The following is a 20,913-nucleotide window of genomic DNA, read 5'->3' as shown; positions in this document are numbered from 1 at the left end:
TGAGGTAGAGGCTGGGCATGGAGGCATGTCTTTAATCCCAACATTCAAGGAAGTAGAGGCAGGTGGATCTTAATTCAAGATCAGTCATGCCTATACATCAACTTCCAAACTATCCAGAGCTACACAATGAGACTTTGTCTCAAAACACAAGAAAAAAAAACAACCAAATTCGATCTATGGCAAGAGGCATAGCTTATAGGTAGAGTGCATATTTAATATGCAAGTCTTGGGTTCAATTCCAAGTATTACAAAAATATAAATAAGAAAAATAAACTAGGTCCAAGCAAAAAGTAAGTTTAGTCGATTCTGCTTATGAACTGAAGTAATTTTCTTCTTCCCACTAGCATCCACCTCATGTCATCTTCTATCTTGTTCTTTTCTTTGCATGCTCACATAGCTCCTAGCTTCCTCTCTAAGGATTTCTCCATTCGTAAATGCCCTTACAATTCCTTCCATTGTGCCTTGTAGAACCTTGCTTAATTACACATAAACTTCCTTACATGCACATGTTGGTCCAAAGTTCCTTCTCCATCCTTATTTAAATATTTTTCCTCAAATTCCCACCTTCCAGATATCATGCTTCTATTCCCACCTTCACCCATCTTATTAAAAATACTCTTCCAAAGCATACAGATATTTTTAATCCTTTCCTTAACTTCCTACCATCCTTTTCCTAAATAAAACTCAGAATTTTTTATAATATAAAAATCCATCCTCTCTTATCTCTGTTATCTCTTATTACACACCTCTTGATCAATCACTTTCCCACATAACTGGCACCTCGCTGAGTTATATGTACCCATTCAGCATTCATAAAAGACAATCCACACAAAAACTGAGTCATAGTTCCTCCAAATATTCCTTAACTTCTATATACCCTCCCTTATTCCATTGCAAATCCTTAAGATGTGCCCTTATCCAGAACCAGTACATATCTGAAATCCAAACTATCAACTTCCTAATTAACACTGCTCCTTTAAAGAAAGAAACTGGAGGCGGGCGGTCGTAGCAGGCACCTTTAACCTCAGCACTCCAGAGGCAGAGGCAGGCAGATCTCTGTGAGTTCCAGACCAGCCTGGTCTACAAGAGCTAGTTCCAGGACAGCTAGGGCTGTTACACAGAGAAACCCTGTCTCAGAAAAAAAAAAAAGCACAGAGAAACCCTGTCTCAGAAAAAAAAAAAAAAGGCCAGGTGATGGTGGTGCACGACTTTAATCCCAGCACTTGCGAGGCAGAGGCAGGCGGATCTCTGTGAGTTCGAAGCCAGCCTGGTCTACAAGAGCTAGTTCCAGAACAGGTTCCAAAAGCCACAGAGAAACCCTGTCTCAAAAAAAAAAAAAAAAGAGAAGAGAGAAAGAGAGAGAGAGAGAGAGAGAGAGAGAGAGAGAGAAACCAAATAACCCAAGACAAAGACTCAGACATCTTGCTTGTCAAGTATAGGATCATAAGCCTTTATCACCACAGCTAGAGGCAATTCTTTCTCTTTCTTCACTTGTCATATCATATCTTAACTTTATCACTCTTTTTGCATCTTACACTTTCCCATACCAGATCACCAACTCCTGTCAGGGCTTCCATTTTTCTTGCCTCTTTGTCCCACTAAACAAAAACCATGCTGATCTGTCTTTTACTCTTAAGTGTCTGTGGACAGTTATTTCTTCTGTTATTTTGTTTTTTTTTCTTTTTTTAAAGATTTATTTATTCATTATGTATACAGTATTCTGCAGGCCAGAAGAGGACACCAAATCTTACTACAGATGGTTGTGAGCCACCATGTGGTTGCTGGGAATTGAACTCAGGACCTCTGGAACAGTAGGCAGTGCTCTTAACTGTTGAGCCATCTCTCCAGCCCTGTTTTTTGTTTTTCAACACAGGGTTTTTCTGTGTAGCTTTGGAGCCTGTCCTGGAACTCACTCTGTGGCTGGCTTTGAACTCACAGAGATCCACCTGCCTCTGCCACCCAAGTGCTGGGATTAAAGGCGTGTACCACCACGGCCATTCCCTACTGGTGAGTATTGATACACAATCACAGTATGTTACCAAACTAAACATAACTGGTATGGACTAACCTCTGGAATATTATATCCATTGGAGGAGGGGTGATTTTGAGACAGGGTTTCAAGAGTCTCACTCTACAGTCCAGGCTGGCCTTGAACTCATAGCATCTTCCTGTCTCAGACTCCCAAATCCTTCTCCACATAGTTAAGAATGTGGAGGTATCGCACACCTTTTGTCCCAGGACTCAGGAGGCAGAGGCAGATGGGTCTCTGTGAGTTTGAGGCCAGTCAGGTCTACAAAGGAGTTCCAGGACAGCCAGGACTGTCACACAGAGAAACCCTGTCTCTGTATTCTGGAGAATTACAGATGTACACCATATTCCCCCACAATATAGCCACTTTGAAAACAGTTTAGAATGTCTCATGATTTATAATTATATGTTTGAGCTATCTGCTGAAACATTACCTACACATCAGGCTTGAAGAACATATTCAAAGATGTAGCAGCCAACATCTGAGGCTCTGAAACACTGCCAAGTGACAATGCTGGGATCCAATCTCAATTTTTTTCGTCTGCTTGGGTGTTTTGAACAAAATCCCTTCCAATGGAGCAATTGGCAACATATCTGACTCCTGTCACCTGCTCTATCTTCTCCTTCTAGAGACAACACCTGCCAATCTCACTGTTCTATTACCATAGTTTCCCTTTTATTTACTGAAAAGCACCAGTTTGCCAGGCACATTATATATGGATGTATGTGCCAATCAGGAAACCTCTCTGTACGCTGGATATGGTTAAGGAGGAAAAGGCAGTGCTCAAGACATACTAAGGCACCAATTCCCCACTTTCATGAGGAGATGATCATTAGATTTCCTACTGCTTCAATACGTTGTTTTAGCTTCTTGAGTTTTTAACCTGTTTAATCAGTATTGAACCCAGCCTGAGCTCATGGAAGAAAAGAATGTGAATAAGAAAAAAGTCTGAACTAGGTATGGTGACATATACCTGTAATCTCAGCGGAAGCAAAAGGAGGAGGGTCAGTAGTTCAAAGTCATCCTTGGCTACAAACCAAGTTCAAAACTAGCGTTGGTTACACCAGATCCTGACTCTTAAGAAAAAAAAAAATCTAAGCCGGGCAGTGGTGGCACACACCTTTAATCCCAGCATTCAGGAGGCAGAGGCAGGTGGATCTCTGTGAGTTTGAGGCCACTCTGGACAGGCACCAAAAACTACAGAGAAACCCTAAATCGAAAATCAAAAAAAAAAAAAAAAAAGGCTGAAAGAATAATATATTAAAATATTTAAAAATGGTTTTCTTGGCATGGTGGTGTGTCAGGCAGTTCCACTAACTGCTAATCTATTTTGCAATATAACTGTGATCAAAAGGTATCACTGCTTTTACAAAAACCTTTTAACAAAATCTTTAAAGTCTCTAATTGCCTGGTCTCTGTTTTCCTAAATTCTTCTGCAGCATGACTTAGGCCATTGGCTCATGGCTGTCAGTAGCACATTACTCTAAATCTCTTCCTATGCTACTCATTCTTCATTCTCATTCATGAGATCATTTTTCTCAAAGTAACCCCTTGAGCACTGGTGTCATCCGCAAATCAGATCTTGCCCCATTTCTCTCATCTAAACACTGTATCTTTCTAAACAATCTCACCTAAACCTATGATTTTGAAGGTCTACTTTCACCAATATCTTGACAATCTTTCTGTATCTCAATCCTTACTCCACTCTGTCATATAATAAACCAATTGCATAGCAGACACTTCTGTACACTCTATTTGGGATGGTATCATTTTGTGACTTCAAAATTAATATATCTAAAACAGAATCCTAATCCTATCCTCCCCTACTCCGTTTTTTTTTCTTTTGTATCTTCCATCTTATCAAAAGACATATTGCAGGTGCCCCCTACCTCCCCTGTCTTTTTTTTTTTCTGAGTCAAGGTCATACTTTATAGCCCAGACTGGCCTGAAACTCATTATGTACTCCAAACTGGCCTTAAGTTCACAGCAATTCTCTTGTTTCAGCCTCCCCAGAGAGCTATGGTTATAGGCATGGACTATTATGCTCAACTCTTTAAGGCCTATTGATTCTACCACATTAAATATTCACTAATCAAAGGTAGCAAAAGTATGCACTACATGAAATTAAGATAAAAATATTTATTTAGTATGCCATTAATTAAAAATTACACAAATTTAACCAGATTTTTATTTTTAGGCAGGGTCTTACTATACAGACCTCGCTGGCCTGGATCTCATGTAAACCAGGCTAGTCTTGAACCTGCATCTGCCTCCTGGTTGAACATGGCTACGCAGTAAGACCTTATTCAAAAATTAAAAACAGGCAAAAATAATCTTTAAAAATATTTAGCTGGGCAGTGGTAGCACACACCTTTAATCCAAGCTCTTGGGAGGCAGAGGCAGGCAGATCTCTGTGAGTCTGAGACCAGCCTGGTCCACAAGAGCTAGCTCCTGTAGGCTCCAAAGCTATAGAGAAACCCTGTCTCAAAAAAAAAAAAAACAAAAACAAAACAAAAATTTTACAAAAACTTTTTGAGACAGGGTCTCTTTGTAGCCTCAGTTGTCCTGAAGCTTGCTACATAGACCAGGCTGGCATCAAAGTCGCAGAGAGCCTCCTGCCTCTGCCTCCCAAAAGCTGGGGATTAAAGGCATGCACCATGCCTGGCTAAAAATAGTTTTAATGTGAAGTTTTGTTTGAAAACCATAGAACAACAGAAGGCTATCCTTTTTTTAAAATGAAATGTTTATTTATTTATTATTTGTACAGTGTTTGGCGTGCATGTATTCCTGCAGGCCAGAAGAGGGCACCAGTTCTCATTACAGATGGTTGCAAGCCACCATGTGGTTGCTGGGAATTGAACTCAGGACCTTTGGAAGAGCAGGCAGTGCTCTTAACCACTGAGTCATCTCTCTAGCCCCAGAAGGCTATCTTTTAAGTGTGCAGGGGGGTGTTCTAGACAATGTAATATCAGAACTTTTAATTTGCATATTAAAGATTAAAGTAAGCAGGTAAAGTGCACACTTATAATTCTAGAGTTCAGAGGGCTGAGGCAAGAAGATTGAGTTTGAGCTTTGTCTAGTTACCACAGAAGGTTCAAGGCAAACCTAGGCTACTTACTAATATAATTCATCAATTTTGTCTTATCTGAATATATTTGTTGTTGTTGTTGTTTTGAGAAAGGTTTTCCTCTGTATTGCTCTAGTTGTCCTAGAACTCACTCTATAGACCAGATGGCCTCAAACTCAGAGACCTGCCTGCCTCTGCATCCCAAGTACTGGGCTCAATGGTGTATGCAACCCTGCTAAGCTTTTCTGAATCATTTAAAAAAGTTTATTAGCTCAGAAGTTTCAAGTAATAGAAGGTATATGTACAAAAATAAAATACTAGGAACAAAAGTAACCTCAAAGAAAACAATGTCTGGACAATCACTGATTAGTAGAAGGCTACCACCACACTAACTTTCAAGTAAAACACAATAACAAATTAAGCTGGATGAAAATTCTGGTCTTTCCTTACTTTCTCAGGGTTATGGTTACCAAATATCATTTTCATCAATATACACCAGTCACATTCAATGAGAATTTAACAACAGAAGCCATTACCATTCGTATACTATGGCTAGACTGTTTCTGTTATTGGCATTGCCTAAATTATTATGTATTTTACTTCCTATCAGAGAGATCATCTTTAAAGGCTAGAGTTCAGTGTTTGCCTACCATGCACAAAGTCCTAATATCAATCTTCAACACTGCTTAAAAATTAAGAAAGGAGCCGGGCGATGGTGGCACATGCCTTTAATCCCAGCACTCGGGAGGCAGAGGCAGGCGGATCTCTGTGAGTTCGAGACCAGCCTGGTCTACAAAGCAAGTTCCAGGACAGGCTCCAAAGCTACAGAGAAACCTTGTCTCTAAAAACCAAAAAAAAATAAAAATTAAAAAAAATAAGAAAGGAAAAAATGATCTAGTGTATACAATAGTTACTACTATATAAAAAGATTTCAAAAAATGTTCACCTTTATGAAAAACATTATTTAAATGGAAAAAGACCCTTTTTCATTTATTTTATGTGTATGAGTGTTGTGCCTGCACAAATGTATGTATGTGCATCATGAACATGGCTGGTTCAGAAGAAGGCATTAGATGGGTGGAATTGGAGTTACAGATGTTTGTGATCCACCATATGGGTTTTAGGAATCAATTTAACTTTCTGCAAGAGCAACAAGTGCTCTTAACCACTGAACCACCTCTCCAGCCTATAAAAGAAAATGTTTGTTTGTTTTGGTTTTTTGAGACAGTATTTCTCAGTAGCTATGGAGCCAGTCCTAGAACTTGCTCTGAGATGAGACTGGCCTCAAATTCACAGAGATCCACCTGCCTCTGCCTCCCAAGCGCTGGGATTAAAGGCATGTGTCACCACTGCCTGTCTCAAAATGAAAAATTTTAAAGTAGATATGTGGACTGCAATACGATTCAGTATGTGCAAGGCCCAAGATTCAATCCCTTTCCTGGGTTCAATCCCTATGCACCAAAAATAAAAGAGACATTACACTTTCTTTGGGGGGCATTTTTTGTTTTGTCAGGCTATGCACTTCAGGCCTGTCTCAAGTTTATTGTCCCCTTGGAAGAGATATTAAAAAGTAATCCAGACCCACATGTGGATTTCCCCTATAATTCCAGCTACTTGGAAAGTTGAGGCAGAAGGACTACAATAAGTTGCAGACCATTCTGGCCTATAGTGTGATACTTTGTCTCAAAAATAGGAATCAAGGAGACTGTAGAGATGGCTCAACAGTTAAGAGTACTGTATGCTCTTCCTACCTGAGTTCAATTCCCAGCAACCATATGATGGCTCACAACCATCTGTAATGAAATCTGGTACCCTCTTCTTACCTGCAGGAATATGTGCAGGCAGAACACTGTGTACATAATAAATAAATAATTCTTTAAAGAAAGTAATCAAAACAGCTAACTACAGCAGAAATATCATATGGCAATGAAGCAATAGGAAATGTTCTGGTAAAAAAGAAAAAAGAAAAAAAACCACTGAAGACATAAGCAGGTTACCTGTCTCGAGTGCTGGGGTACTGGGTACCTTCTTGCCAAGCCTGTCTAGAACTCCTAGCAGGTAAACTTCACTTTGGTTCTAGCCCCAATCCCACATGGTCAGACCCACCTGGGAAATATGAACCAAGATGAATACCACTTTGTCAAGAAATCTGGAAAGGCAAGGGACAGGAGAAAGGGAAAAAGGAGTGTACATTGACTATGTATGAGTAGAATCAAAACATGTTAAAGAGCAGCCGTGGGCATCCACTTGTAGCCTAATTATCACTGAAAAGCAGTCAACTAAGAAAGAAGGCCTAGACAAGAGTACAAAGAGTGCTTTCCCAGTCCCCAGATCTGAAAGGAATCTTTATGTTCTTGAAATAAAGTTTTACTTTTTATTACCTGGGCTGATTTCTACTTACAGCCAAGGGTCCTAAGTAAGTCTTAGCACAGACATACCTGTTAGTTACTTAAGATTTCTTATCATTCTGTCTCTGTAAAAAATGAAAGCATTAGACAATATCTGAACTTTTGAGGCATAATACTCCTATTTGTTTTTCTGCTTTTTATATGGCTGTATAGATAAGCAATGCTCTTACATACATATTAAAACTAAAGCTAAGCCAGGCAGTGGTGGCGCATGCATTTAATTCTAGCACTCAGGAGGCAGAGGCAGGTGGATTTCTGTGAGTTTGAGGCCAGCCTGGTCTATGTAGAGAATTCCAGGAGAGCCAAATTTGTTACAGAGAGACTGTCTCAAAAAACCCAAACCCAAACCCCAACAAACTAAAGCTGGGTAGGGGTGGTCACACCTTTAATTTTAGGACTTAGAGACAGAGGTGATCTCTGAGTTTGAGGCCAGCCTGGTCTACAAAGCAAGTTCTTTTTTTTTTAAGATTTATTTATTTATTATGTGTACAGCACTCCTTCCATGTGTGCCTGAATGCCAGAAGGGGGCGCTAGGTCTCATTATAGATGGCTGTGAGCCACTATGTGGTTGCTGGGAATTGAACTCAGGACCTCTGGAAGAGCAGTCAGTGCTCTTAACCACTGAGCCATGTCTCCAGCCCCAAAGCAAGTTCTTGAACAACCAGGGCTACACAGAGAAACCAGATCTTAAAAAACAAAATAAATGAATGAATAAATAAACTATAGCTACTTTTAAAGTCCCACCAATATTTTTATCAAGTCTATCTGATCTAAATTAACTTCTAAAGTAATTTCTGACAGCTGGGGCATATGCATTAATTTTTTTCCACCTAGGAAACTCAATGAACTTTTCAAATAAGACTAACAGCATTAGGATCAGTAACTTACACTTTTATGGAAAGCATGTATGGAAACAGAAAACTATAAAATACTCCATGATGAACTGATAACAACATATAGTCTCTCAATGAAAGCACAAGTCAAAGTCTAGATCGAGAGACACACTCAAGAGATCAAACTGTGATTATTCTTCTACTAGCTCTGTCACTTAGAGCAAACTATTTAGCATCTCCGTGGCCTGATGTCCTCATCTGTAAAATGAGGATACTAATAGTAATAGAATCTACAATATTGGATGCTCTGAGAATTAAATGTTTTAATGCACATAAAGCACTTACCATAGTGCATGGACCTAAAGTACACTATTAGTACTGCACCTTTTTCTCTTGGTGCCTACTCAAGCCCAATAGTAAATTTGACACTTTTATTAGTAGCTGAATAATAAATCTAATCCTGCTAACCTCATAAAAACCTTCTCTTCTCCCTACCAAGAGCATTTTGAACCATAGCCCACCTTCTCAGAACCCAGACCAACTGTAACTTACTTGATAGATGAAGACGCTAAGGTTTATGGATGAACAGACTTTATTTGAGGTCACACATCTAGTTAAGTGTTAAAAAGATAGGGTATATAACAATGATAGAAGTAAAGAGTGGATATAAAAAATAATGTAAGAGAATCTTTTTGTATTGAGTTTGCTATTTACCTTAGATATACTTATCATATTGAATAAAATATATTAAAAACAGCTTTACCTGTTTCTCTTGTGATAAAAAAAACTATGGCTAACAAAATTTTAAAATGCATTAGTATCTAGCATATTCTACTAAACAGCAAGGTTTTATAATATCAACATTTAAGGCATCAAATAACCAAACAAATGAACATGTGAAATAAAACCAACTTGTTCACAATTCATACCCTGAACACTACAAAGGAAAAAAAAGCACAGAATGGCAAGGTTTAAACACAAACAAAAAAGAGAGAACTATAAAACAAAAACACATATTTAAGTAAATCAAATAACTAAGAAAAGCAAAAGTAAGACTTTTAAAAAGGAACTATACAAAACCTTATATAAAAATTCTCTTTATAATTATACCAATTTTAGAAAGAATTAATAATTCTAAGATGTATAGCACAAAACCCAAATATTTAATTCTATGATCAATGAGGACTGGGAAAATATCCAGTAAGGGACTTTTGAGAAAAAATATTACTAACACATAAAATGTTACATGTTCAGAAACTCTATATCCTGACTTCTCATAATGGATCTTCAGATAAGGGCAAATTATGGCTTATAAACCCAATGTGTACATATTCTATACTTGGCCTTCAGAATTTAAAATAGATTTTTTTTCCAAAAGAGGAATGAACCTAAATTAGACTAAATTACAAGGCATGCTTATACTACTAGAAAGGAAATACTGTATAGTGTATCTTGCTGTATCAACTTGGCACTGCAGAGGCTACAAGAGGCTAAAGATGTAGTTCATACCTCGGTGACTGAGGACCCTGGATTCAGGATTCAATTCCCAGTACATACCCATACATATGCACACACATACACACCGGCCGGGAGGAGATGGGAGAGAGACAGACACAGACTGATTCATGTCTTTGGGCATATGATATGGTCTAGAGAGATCTGGAGTCACAGTCACCTGAAAGAACTTGTCAAGGTCAAAATTATTCTCAAAATATTTCAAAAGCTTTGGGGCTAAGAAAAAATAGTTCTAACAATTAGGATATGTAGCTCAGAGGTAACACACTTAACCTAGCAGCACACATGAATTTCTGAAATTCAATGCCCAAGAAGTTATCTCTTTCACCTTTCCTCTATGATTTTCAGAGTTGTTTTTTTTTTTTTAAGAAGAATGCACAGAACGTAAATACCTGTCATGCTTTTTATAAAACCAAATGTTATAGAAAGATTTGGAAAAAATGTGGCCAGCAATAATCCAATTATCAAGGATCTTTGTTTCTTTCTTTCTTTCTTTTTTTTTTTTTTTTTGAGACAGAGATTCAACCTAGTCCAGGCTGACTTTGAACTCAGCAATTCTTTTTCAATCTCCCAAGTGCTGCGATTATCAGCATGAGCCACTACACCTGACTTCAAGATCTTAATTTTCTAGAGGATACTCATTTTTCATTAAAAACCATAATTTATATAACTTTAAGAGGGCTAATTTTCAAAAGAATTACAAATATTTTTAAATTCCATAGTATCAGTTTCTACAAAAATCAATACACATAAACCAAACTTGTTTAGAATCCAAATAAATTTTAAGAGATATAAAGAGGGCCGGGCAGTGGTGGCGCACGCCCTTAATCCCACCACTCCGGAGGCAGAGGCAGGCGGATCTCTGTGAGTTCGAGGCCAGCCTGGTCTAGAAGAGCTAGTTCTAGGAAACCCTGTCTCGAAAATAAAAAAATAAAAAAAAAGGAGAGAGATATAAAAAGGCTATGGGACATCTCAAGTATCAATTAAGGGACGATAAAGAGATAAGTGACCACACAAAACACACACACATACACACACACACACACACACACACGCCTGCCTTAGAAGACTATTAAAGCTATTTATATCACAAAAATTTCTAATAGTTCAAACTCTCTAGTGACCAGTAAAGAAAGAAGTCTGGTGGGGGTAACATTGCAAGGAAATTCAAGGCATAGAAATTAAATGCTTCCCTTTTAGTTAGAAGGCTACCATTCTGATCTGAAGGCAAAATTCTAGACAATTAAATAGAAGATGTTTCAAAATCAACTAACCTCCATGTTTAAGACATAAGTAGTCATTTATTGTTTTCACATTCCTCCCAAAGCTGCCTGAAAACTAAAAAACTGTAAGCTGTTCAGTATAAAAGCTAGACTCTCAAAAGGTTAATGTTTACGCTCAATGAAAAATGTAAATAATTCCAGACTGCCTTCACTATCAAATTGTTCTAACAAAATTGACACCTATGCAAGAAATGCCATACTTCCATATTGAAAGGAAAATGAAAGCTTAGCATTTTTTAAAAGAAAAGATTTCTAAATCATAAAATCTCACACAATTTCTATAATCTAGCCAACAATTTTTAATTCAACAATCTCAAATCAGCCATTTCTAAGTACACTGATGGTAAAAGAAAATTTAGAAATGGGGAATTTATTTTTTTGAGCTCTAATAGGCATTCCTTTTATCCTCAAATATATACAACCACTCAAGCTGGGAAAGAACACAAACTGAATGTGGGAGAAAAGACTGCGTATTTGAAACTCTCTTCATCAAAATATTCTTTTAACTCAGTACTAAATTGCAAATTTAGAAAGATCTGGTCCTCCAGCCTCAAGACTGGCACCTAATACCCAAATTACTTCAGTTTACAGGTATGTTTAGTATCTAGTCACCCTATATTATAAGAAAACTGAAAAAAAAACCTCAACCATTTCAATGCTATTTTTCATCTTTAATGCTCCTTTACTTATGCCTTACTGTAAGAAGTAGTCCAAGAGTGATGTCATGGAAAACAGCTTCCCTGGTCTTTAGAGATTGGATCCAATGAGAATTCTAGGAAAAGTCTCTATTGGGAAATAAAATCCCAAATCTTCAAAGCTGCATTTTAACATGAAATCACAAATCGTGCACTGTTAGCATTTTCATTCTCCCCAAGAATTATATAACACAATCTTTTGGAAGCTCCTGAGTTTATGATACAGATTTCCTATAAGTCCATGATGCAGTATTAACTAAATTCAAAGATAATAATCAAGAACAAAAGATACTTTTTCTATCTGACCTTATTTGCTTCAATGATTCGGCTAGATCCCCCCCCCACACACACACACACAGCTTGACAAGAGCCCAGAGCTTCACACATGGGATGTAAGTGCTCTATCACTGAGATATACCCCCGGCCTGATGAACATTAGGTATCTCATATTAAAGAGAGAAAGCAGCTTACTCAAGTGGTGCAGCCTGATGACCTGAGTACCATCTCAGGGAAAAGGTAATAGAGAACCTACTCCTACAAGTAGTTCCCTAACCTCCACATTCATGCTGAGTAGCCTGTGCACATGTATGCACATACAATAAATAAATAAGCAAATATGTAAATGTATTTTTAAACATCTTATGGCCAGTGATATGACTCAGTGAGTAAAGGAGCCTGCTACCAAGTGTGATGATCTGAGCTTGATCCCTGGCTACACATGGTGGAAGGAGAGAACCAACTCCCACAAGTTGTATTCTGACCTTCACATTCTTGCCATGGCTCATATGCATGTGCATTTGAATATACAAAAAAAGAGAAAAAATATGAAGGGCTGAGGATATAATTTAAATGTATGGTGTTTGCTCAACACATAAGACCCTAGCTTCAACCTCTACCTCCAAGTATTAAAAAGAAGAAAAAAGTTGGGTAGTGGTGGCACACACTTTTAATCCCAGCACTTGGAAGGCAGAGGCAGGCGGATCTATGAGTTCAAGGCCAGCCTGGTCTACAAGAGCTAGCTCCAGGACAGGCTCCAAAGCTACAGATAAACCCTGTTTCGAAAGAAAAAGAAAGGAAAAAATAGAATATATTTTACTTTTTCACTCTTTATTATTCCAAAATTAAAAGCTCTGTGCCGAGAACGTCATTCAGTCAAAGAGCACTTGCCTGGTACATGTGAGGCTCTGGGCAGTTCAATCCTCAGCACCCTCTTCCAAAAATAGTTATAATTCTGGTCTACTGAGATGGCTCAATTTGTAAAGGCACTTGCCCCCAAGACCGACTATCTAAATTCAATCAATTCTTGGGAACTAAATGGTGGAAGATGAGAACCAACTCCTGCATCATCCTCTGACCTTCATATGTACACTCCTACATACACAAAGACACAGACAAAAAAATAATTTTTAAAAATTCTAACTTGAAAGGTTATCTACTGCCACATGTGTTGGCACACACTTTAATCCCAGTACTTGCAGGCAGAGGCAAGTAGATCTCTCTAAGTTCGAGGCTAGCCTAGTCTACATAGTAAGTTCCAGGACAACTAGGGCTATGTAGAGACCCTATCTCAGAAAAACAAAGCAAAACAAAAACAAAAGGCCATCTACTTATTTTTTTTTACTGGGAGAAGATTGTTTATTTGGAGACAGGGCTTCACTTTGTAGCCCTGGAGAGATTTGAACTCAGAAATCTACCTGCCTTTGCCTTCTTTATGCTTGAATTAAAGATCCGGGGAACCATTCCTGGCCCCCTTGTCATCTAAATTTTTTTTCATTTTGTGGTATGGGTGTTTTGGCTGCATATATGTCTGTGTACCATGAGAGTGCCTAGTGGCCATGGAAGCCAGAAGAGTCTAGGGTCACCTGGAATTGGAATTACATTTAGTTGTGAGCCAACATATGGATGCTGGGAATTGAACCCTGATCCTCTAGAAGAGCAACTAGTGCTCTTAATCACTGAGCCATCTTTCTAGCCCCATGGTCATCTACTTTTGAGCCAACAGCAATACAAGGTATACCTATGGGAAATGACCTATGGGAGCCTTTTTATTGGTTCCTAAAATGGCAACAATAAGCTCCTTCTACTCTTCCTTTTGTTGCTGCTGTTCCTAGAAAATTAGCCTCACCTCTATCCAGGTATCTATGACTCCCTTTAGATCAGTCTCAATGAGACCTTGTCCCAAATCCTTCTTAAAATAACAGAACCAGTGGGCTTGATGGTACCTTTTTTCAGCATTCGGGAGGCAGAGGCAGGAGGATCTCTGTGGGTTCAAGGCCAGCCTGGTCTACAGCCAAGATTACAGTACAGAGACCCTATCCTAAAAAAAGCAAACAAACAAAACATAAATAAATGGTCTACCCTTGTTCCTGGGGTGAGAGGACAGTTTTTGGTCAGCTGACAAAGCATTTTGTTTGTTCCTGTGCTTCCCCTGCCCCGCCTGGTGATTAGCTGTGTGGCATTGACTCCATTGTTGGTGTGGTAATTTCCCACCTGCCTGAGCAGAGGTCCTAGTGCAGCAGTTAGGTACATAAGGATTTCCCCAAGTTTGAATAAATGGCTTTCAGCTGATCTCCTTCCAAATGACCCAGGTCTCTGTGTGTGTTCTTTCAATCTCCAGGCCCTTGCCCGACTTGCATACAGTACAGTGGCGCGCGAACTGTACCAAGGGTATAACACAGAATCGGGTGTTACAAATAAAAATTACAAAACCCGGCCAGGCGGTGGTGGTGCACACCTTTAATCCCAGCACTTGAGAGGCAGAGGCAAGAAGATCTCTGTGAGTTCGAGACCAGCCTGGTCTACAAGAGCTAGTTCCAGGACAGGCTCCAAAACCACAGAGAAACCCTGTCTCGAAAAACCAAAAAAAAAAAAAAAAAAAAAAAAAAAAAATTACAAAACCCCTCTATTCCATCAACCAAAGAATCCACATCTTCATCTCTGCTTTATTTTTTTTCTAATGTATATTTAATGCTGAAGTAAAAATTTTTAAGATAGGGTCTCATATTCCAGGCTGCCTCTACTGAATAAGATTCTCAACTGATCCTCTTGCCTCCACCTCCTAGTACTAAAACTACAGAAATGGGCCACCATAGTTTTAATTTTCTCTTCAAATAATTTTGTTTTGTGCCACATATAGTTAGCTACACATGCCTATAATGCCAGTACATGGGAGGCTGAGGCAGGATTATCCTAACTTAAAAGCAAACCTGGGGTACAGTGAAAAACTGTCTGGAAAAAAATCCAAAACAAAAAAAATTGTTAAAACTATTACTACTAACTTGAATCCCCAGCACCTAGAACAGTGTGTATCACATAGTAAATGCTTAAGAAATACTTGATCTATGAAGAAATTTACTTCACAAATCTCCCTGTTCTATAACCACTCTCAATTTATTTATTTTTTTAGATATTATTCATGTTTATTTATTTCTTTAAAACATGCTCTGTTCTTATCATCCTGATTCTGCCTATAAATTGAGTCATCTATGGTCTCTCCACAGCTATCATTTATATTGTAACCAGTTTTTAAAAAAATTTTTTGGTCTTTTTTTCTTTCTCTGTAACTTGGAGTGATTTCCTATTTTTTTTATCTTACATATTCTTTCTTTTTTAATTTATTAAAGATTTCTGTCTCTTCCCCACCGCCGCCTCCCCCTTCCCTCCCCCTCCCCCAATCAAGAATGGATGAAGAAAGTATGGAATATATACATATTAGAGTACTACTCAGCAGTAAAAAACAAGGACTTCTTGAAGTTTGCAGGCAAATGGATGGAAATAGAAAACACTATCCTGAGTGAGGTAAGCCAGACCCAAAAAGAGGAACATGGGATGTACTCACTCATATTTGGTTTCTAGCCATAAATAAAGGACATTGAGCCTATAATTCGGGTTCTTAGAGAAGCTAAATAAGAAGGAGAACCCAAAGAAAAACATATAGGCATCCTCCTGAATATTAACCTTCATCAGGCGATGAAAGGAGACAGAGACAGAGACCCACATTGGAGCACCGGACTGAAATCTCAAGGTCCAAATCAGGAGCAGAAGGAGAGAGAGCACGAGCAAGGAACTCAGGACCGCGAGGGGTGCACCCACACACTGAGACAATGGGGATGTTCTATCGGGAACTCACCAAGGCCAGCTGGCCTGGGTCTGAAAAAGCCTGGGTTAAAACAGGTCTCACTGAACATAGCGGACAATGAGGACTACTGAGACCTCAAGAACAATGGCAATGGGTTTTTGAGCCTACTGCACGTATTGGCTTTGTGGGAGCCTAGGCAGTTTGGATGCTCACCTTACTAGACTTGGATGGAGGAGGGTGGTCCTTGGACTTCCCACAGGGCAGGGAACCCTGATTGCTCTTTGGGCTGACGAGGGAGGGGAACCACTCTCAATTTAAAGATGAAAAAAATCCAAAATATGAGGTCAAGTTACTGGCCTAAGGTTATGATATTACGTAACTAGTGTCCTCCCGAGTTCTCCGAGTTATACACCGTTCTAATTAACTACCATTACTGCAAGCCCTCACCAATGACCAGCTTTCGTTGTTCTTCGGTTTTTAAAAAAGCCCAAAGGAGCTATGGGAATGTTCTATCAGGAACTCACCAAGGCCAACTGGCCTGGGTCTGAAAAAGCCTAGTATAAAACCAGACTCGCTGAACATAGCGGACAATGAGGCCTGCTGAGAAACAAGGACAATGGCAATGGGTTTTTGATCCTACTGCACGTACTGGCTTTGTGGGAGCCTAGGCAGTTTGGATGCTCACCTTACTAGACCTGGATGGAGGTGGGTGGTCCTTGGACTTCCCACAGGGCAGGGAACCCTGACTGCTCTTTGGGCTGACGCAGGAGGGGGACTTGACTGGGGGAGGGGGAAGGGGAGGGAAATGGGAGGCGATGGCAGAAATCTTTAATAAATAAATAAACGGGAAAAAAAGAAATGTCTGGTAATAAATTAATCTACAACACGCCCCCAACCCAGACTAAGATTCATTGTCCTAACTTAACATTCAGTCATGAAACATTTGCAATTTGAAAGCTCAAACCTGAGGGTGGGCCACCAACATCATAGGGAGAGGGGTCAAAATCGAGGGGGGGGTGGATTCAAGTTAAAGGTACTAAAATATAGCACTTTTTCCTTTCTCCCATCTCTCGACTTGTCATGATGTATTTTTGTTGATATAAGTTGTCCTAAGTAAAGAAAAATTCCAATTTGAAATTATTAACACAAATTTCACTATTCATTTATATTGCACAATGTCAATTTATACACATTAAACCAAGTTTGGGACTCCCCCCTTCTAAACACACATGAATTCAGTCAAGCCAGTCTTGGTTCCACAATTTCATCCCTAAATAACCCACAACAAGGCAAAGATCAAACTCTGAAATTTTTGGTAACGTAGTGATCAGTCAAAATTATCTTTAGGACAAGGGATAAATCCAAAATATAAAAGCAACCACTTTAGAGTTGGCTGCTCCTTTTCCAAATTAATCCTGCCCACCTTACATTATTCTGTCTTTTTACAAAACACAGAAGCATACTGTGAAAGACAACTGGTATTAGACTAGGGAATTAAAAAACACTTAATACCAACTAAAAATAATATACTCCAAAATGATCCTTTCACTTTTTATTAACTATTTTAAGTCAAAACATCCTACAGTTTTGAAACTCTAGCAAAATATTTTCAAACCACAAATATTACTATCTTATTTTTCTGCCAAATTAACCAGTAGTAAAGAGCATTGATTAACATCCTTTACCACTGACAAACTGCGACTCAAGGCACCTACTGAGTGTTGTGATTGAAAATAGAATTTAATTACACAAATATTACATTAAAAACTAAAATGTTGAGATTCATTACACATTTCTAGACCTATTAAGCATTAGAGAAATATGCATGCATTTGTAAGCTCTTCAAAAAAACAATTTTCAAACGGGTAGAAGCATTCAGTCATCCTGTTCCCTAGACATGAAAAGCAAACATTGCAATTAGAGCATATACACTTTTAAAATGACAACGGCAAATCAGATAGCAAAGAGAAACTCTGAAAAACATAAGAAATATTCTGAGTCAGAAAAGGGCCTGAGAGGCCTAGAAAGATGACAAGCCCTATAGTGACATGAGATCTGAATTAAAGAATACCGTTATTTTAAAGAAGCAGCTAGTATTTTGTAGGAGGCAAGCCAGCCAACGTGCCTATTAAACAGCCATCGATCACAGCACTGTTTTGCTATTCCGTACTTATTTACTTATAATATAGAAATTAAGAGGCAGCAACAGTTAGCCACATTAACCACTCCAGCAAAGGGTACTTAAAAAAAAAGAAATGACCTTACATTTGCGACGACACTTTGCAGCTATAGATTATTTTTACATACATGACCTCATATAGTCCTCACTACCTTCTGATGTGGCTCTGACTGACTGCGTTTCAGATAAGCAACTGAGGTTCTGCACGGGATTTTCTCAGCCACCCAGGCGGCCCCAGACGTTCCGATTCCACGCTTTATTGCCTCACAATCCGCACAGTTCTATTTCAGGCACAACTCGGATTTTTAAAGGGAAGGAACCGGTTAGGGGGGAAATAACCATGGTACCTGCAGCTCTGTGCTGCAAAAAATGGCTGAATTATGCTTCTTCCTTCTTTTCCCCTCTCTCTCTGTCTCTCCCTCTCTCTCTGTTCCCCTGGAAAAAGAAAATTTACATTTCAAACAATTTAAGTAAACTCAAAGACAAATCGGGTCCCAGTGTCTTAGGAAATGTGTTGAGCGCCGCCGGTACAGCAAGGGCCACGGAGCCCGTGCCTTCCTCGGGGCCGCGGGCAAAGCCCGGGCTCCGCAGGCCGGCGGCCAGGGGCGGCTACGCACCTCGGGGGTCCTGTCCAGCCTCTAGTGGACGGCAGTCTGCATCAGGAAGAAGCGGGCCGGTGGGCCGAACGGTGGGAGGGTCGGACGCCGGGCGCCGGCACGGACCTCGGGAGGCTCCCTAGACCTCTACAAGGGGCCGCTCCCTGGCCGCGCCGGGGCGGTCCGGCGCGGGGCGAGCGTGCGAACCCGAGGTCCCCTCAGAAGCAGTCCTGGGAAAGAAGACAGCGCTTGAGTAGCGAGTCCAGACAGTTGGGCTAGGCGGGAGGCGCACGGCTGGCGTCGGGGCCGGGGCCCAGACTTGCCGCTACCGGGGAGGGGAGGGGGGGTGAGGCTCGCGGCACCCCCCAACAGGGTTCAGCAAGAGCACCCCGCGTAGGGCCACGAACCGGGAGAGAGCTGAGGGGGTCGAAGGCAACGGCAGAAACGCTTGCAGCAGGAGCAAAGTCGGCGACGGTGTCCCCGGGTTTCTGCCCCGAAGCGCGCGGAGCCTCGGGATCACCCACGCCGGGGGTGGAGGAAAGCGGGAAAGGGGCGGGAAAGGGGCGGGGCGAGCGGGGCCACGAGCCAGGGGCCGCTCCGGGCCTCGCGCCCCCTGCGGGCCGCGGGAGCCGCCCGGGGCCCGCCCAGGGAGGCGGGGCTGCTGGTAGGGGGCCCGGACCACGGGGTCGAGGACGCGGAAGTCGGCCTCTCCGTGGGAGCGGGCGGGAGCGGGAAGCCGCGGCTTCGAGAGGAGGCCAGAGAGGTCTCCTGAAACCCTGAGGGTGCCCCGTAGGGGCCAGCGCGCCGCCTGCCGGGTGTTTACCTTCTCCCTGGTCGAACGCCAATGCCGCCATCTTCGAACGATATGCGCGTCACTTCCGGCGCCACGGAGCGGGAGCGGGGTGTGGGAGCCGGGTAGTGGGAGGATTGTCCCGCTGCGCGCCCTGTCCCTGAGGCGGGCCTGTCACAGTAGCGGGGACTGGGGAGGGGCTCCGAGGGAAAGAGGTAGCGGGGCGCTGCAGTCCGGAGCCGATGAGGCTGCCCTTCTGAGCACCGCCGTCGCGGCTATAGAGGGTCGGCGGTGCACCTCCCCCCCCCCCCCCGCGACAGTGTCACCTCGCCTGCCCGGGAGGTGGGCCCTGAGGCGCTGCGGCGAACTCGGGGTGCGCAAGTTGAGTGCTAGAAAACCCGGAAAATTCCATTTTTCGCATCTTGCACACCATGGGATAAGGGGAAGCTTTGCCCACAGTACCTGTTATAAAAGTGACTAAAGAGAGCAACGCTAAATGACATCGTTTCTATAAGGCAATTTGCAATGGGTCGTTGCGTCACAGTTCCACTCGGCTTATTGCATAGTAATTACACATTTCACAGATACATTTCCCAGACATGAAAAAACTCATAGAAAATGGCATGACTTCACCACAGGGAGAAAAGTGCGGACTAAAAAAGCGGATTTGTTTTGCGGCAAAATAGTCAAGAACGAAGTGTGTGCGTGTGTGTGTTTACAAATCTGCTATAGAATTTAAGGTCATGACCCTTAAATATCACATTTTCTTGATTTAAGAATATGGAACTACAGCAGAGGACTCTTGTAAATTTATTATGGGTCTCTGTGAGGAAGTCGTAGATGACAAAAACACTTAGTGGAAGCCACTGGTTATATGACCGGTTTAAAATTAAGGCACCCATTGATCATTTCTGACCTTTGCAGATAGTTTTTTGGCTTTCTCCTACCTCTACCTCCACCAAGGAAAATAAATTTAAGTTTTATCTTATCTAAATAAACTTATCTTATCTAAATAAACTTATCTAAATAAACTGACACCTGCAGCAGTAATTCCTGTTTTCAATTACAGCCAGGCATTGCTCAACAACAGTGATGTGTTCTGAGAAATCAATAGGCAGGCAATTTCACTCTTAGGCAAACCTAGATGGAGGCCTAACATGGCGGTGTGCACCTTTAATTCCAGCACTTGAGAGGCAGAGGCAAGAGATTGTTGTGAGTGTGAGGCCAGCTTCGTCTACATAATGAATTCTAGGCTAGCCAGGGATTACCTAGTGAGACCTTATCTGATAGATAGATAGATAGATACATATATTCCTTATCTGATACACACACACACACACACACACACACACACATGCATTTTCAAAGGTGCTGTGGTTTGATATGACTGGCAGCAGGATGGTTCGTTTCTTCCAGAATCAACCACAAAAGGAGTAATGT

General features: G+C 40.9%; 1 protein-coding gene across 2 annotated transcripts in view; it reads right to left on the bottom strand.

Moving 5' to 3' along the window:
- The window catches only part of Klhl15 (kelch like family member 15), a 46,849-nt gene extending 27,294 nt beyond the window's left edge, over positions 1-19,555 (bottom strand). Inside the window, exons 1-2 of one of the 2 annotated variants that reach the window (XM_050132166.1) lie at positions 19,507-19,555; positions 18,705-18,913 (exon numbers count right to left, since the gene is read on the bottom strand). The gene's annotated coding sequence lies outside the window, so the exon portion shown is untranslated. Of the gene's footprint in view, positions 1-18,704; positions 18,914-19,090; positions 19,208-19,506 lie in introns of those variants that run through there. The other variant, XM_050132165.1, reaches the window with a different exon arrangement.
- Positions 19,556-20,913: the final 1,358 nt, after the last annotated feature.

Source organism: Alexandromys fortis, unplaced genomic scaffold (assembly GCF_014885135.2).
Source record: "Alexandromys fortis isolate MF-2015 unplaced genomic scaffold, M_Fortis_MF-2015_v1.1 scaffold_406, whole genome shotgun sequence".
Lineage (NCBI taxonomy): Eukaryota > Metazoa > Chordata > Mammalia > Rodentia > Cricetidae > Alexandromys > Alexandromys fortis.
This window is presented reverse-complemented; position numbering and strand designations above follow the sequence as displayed.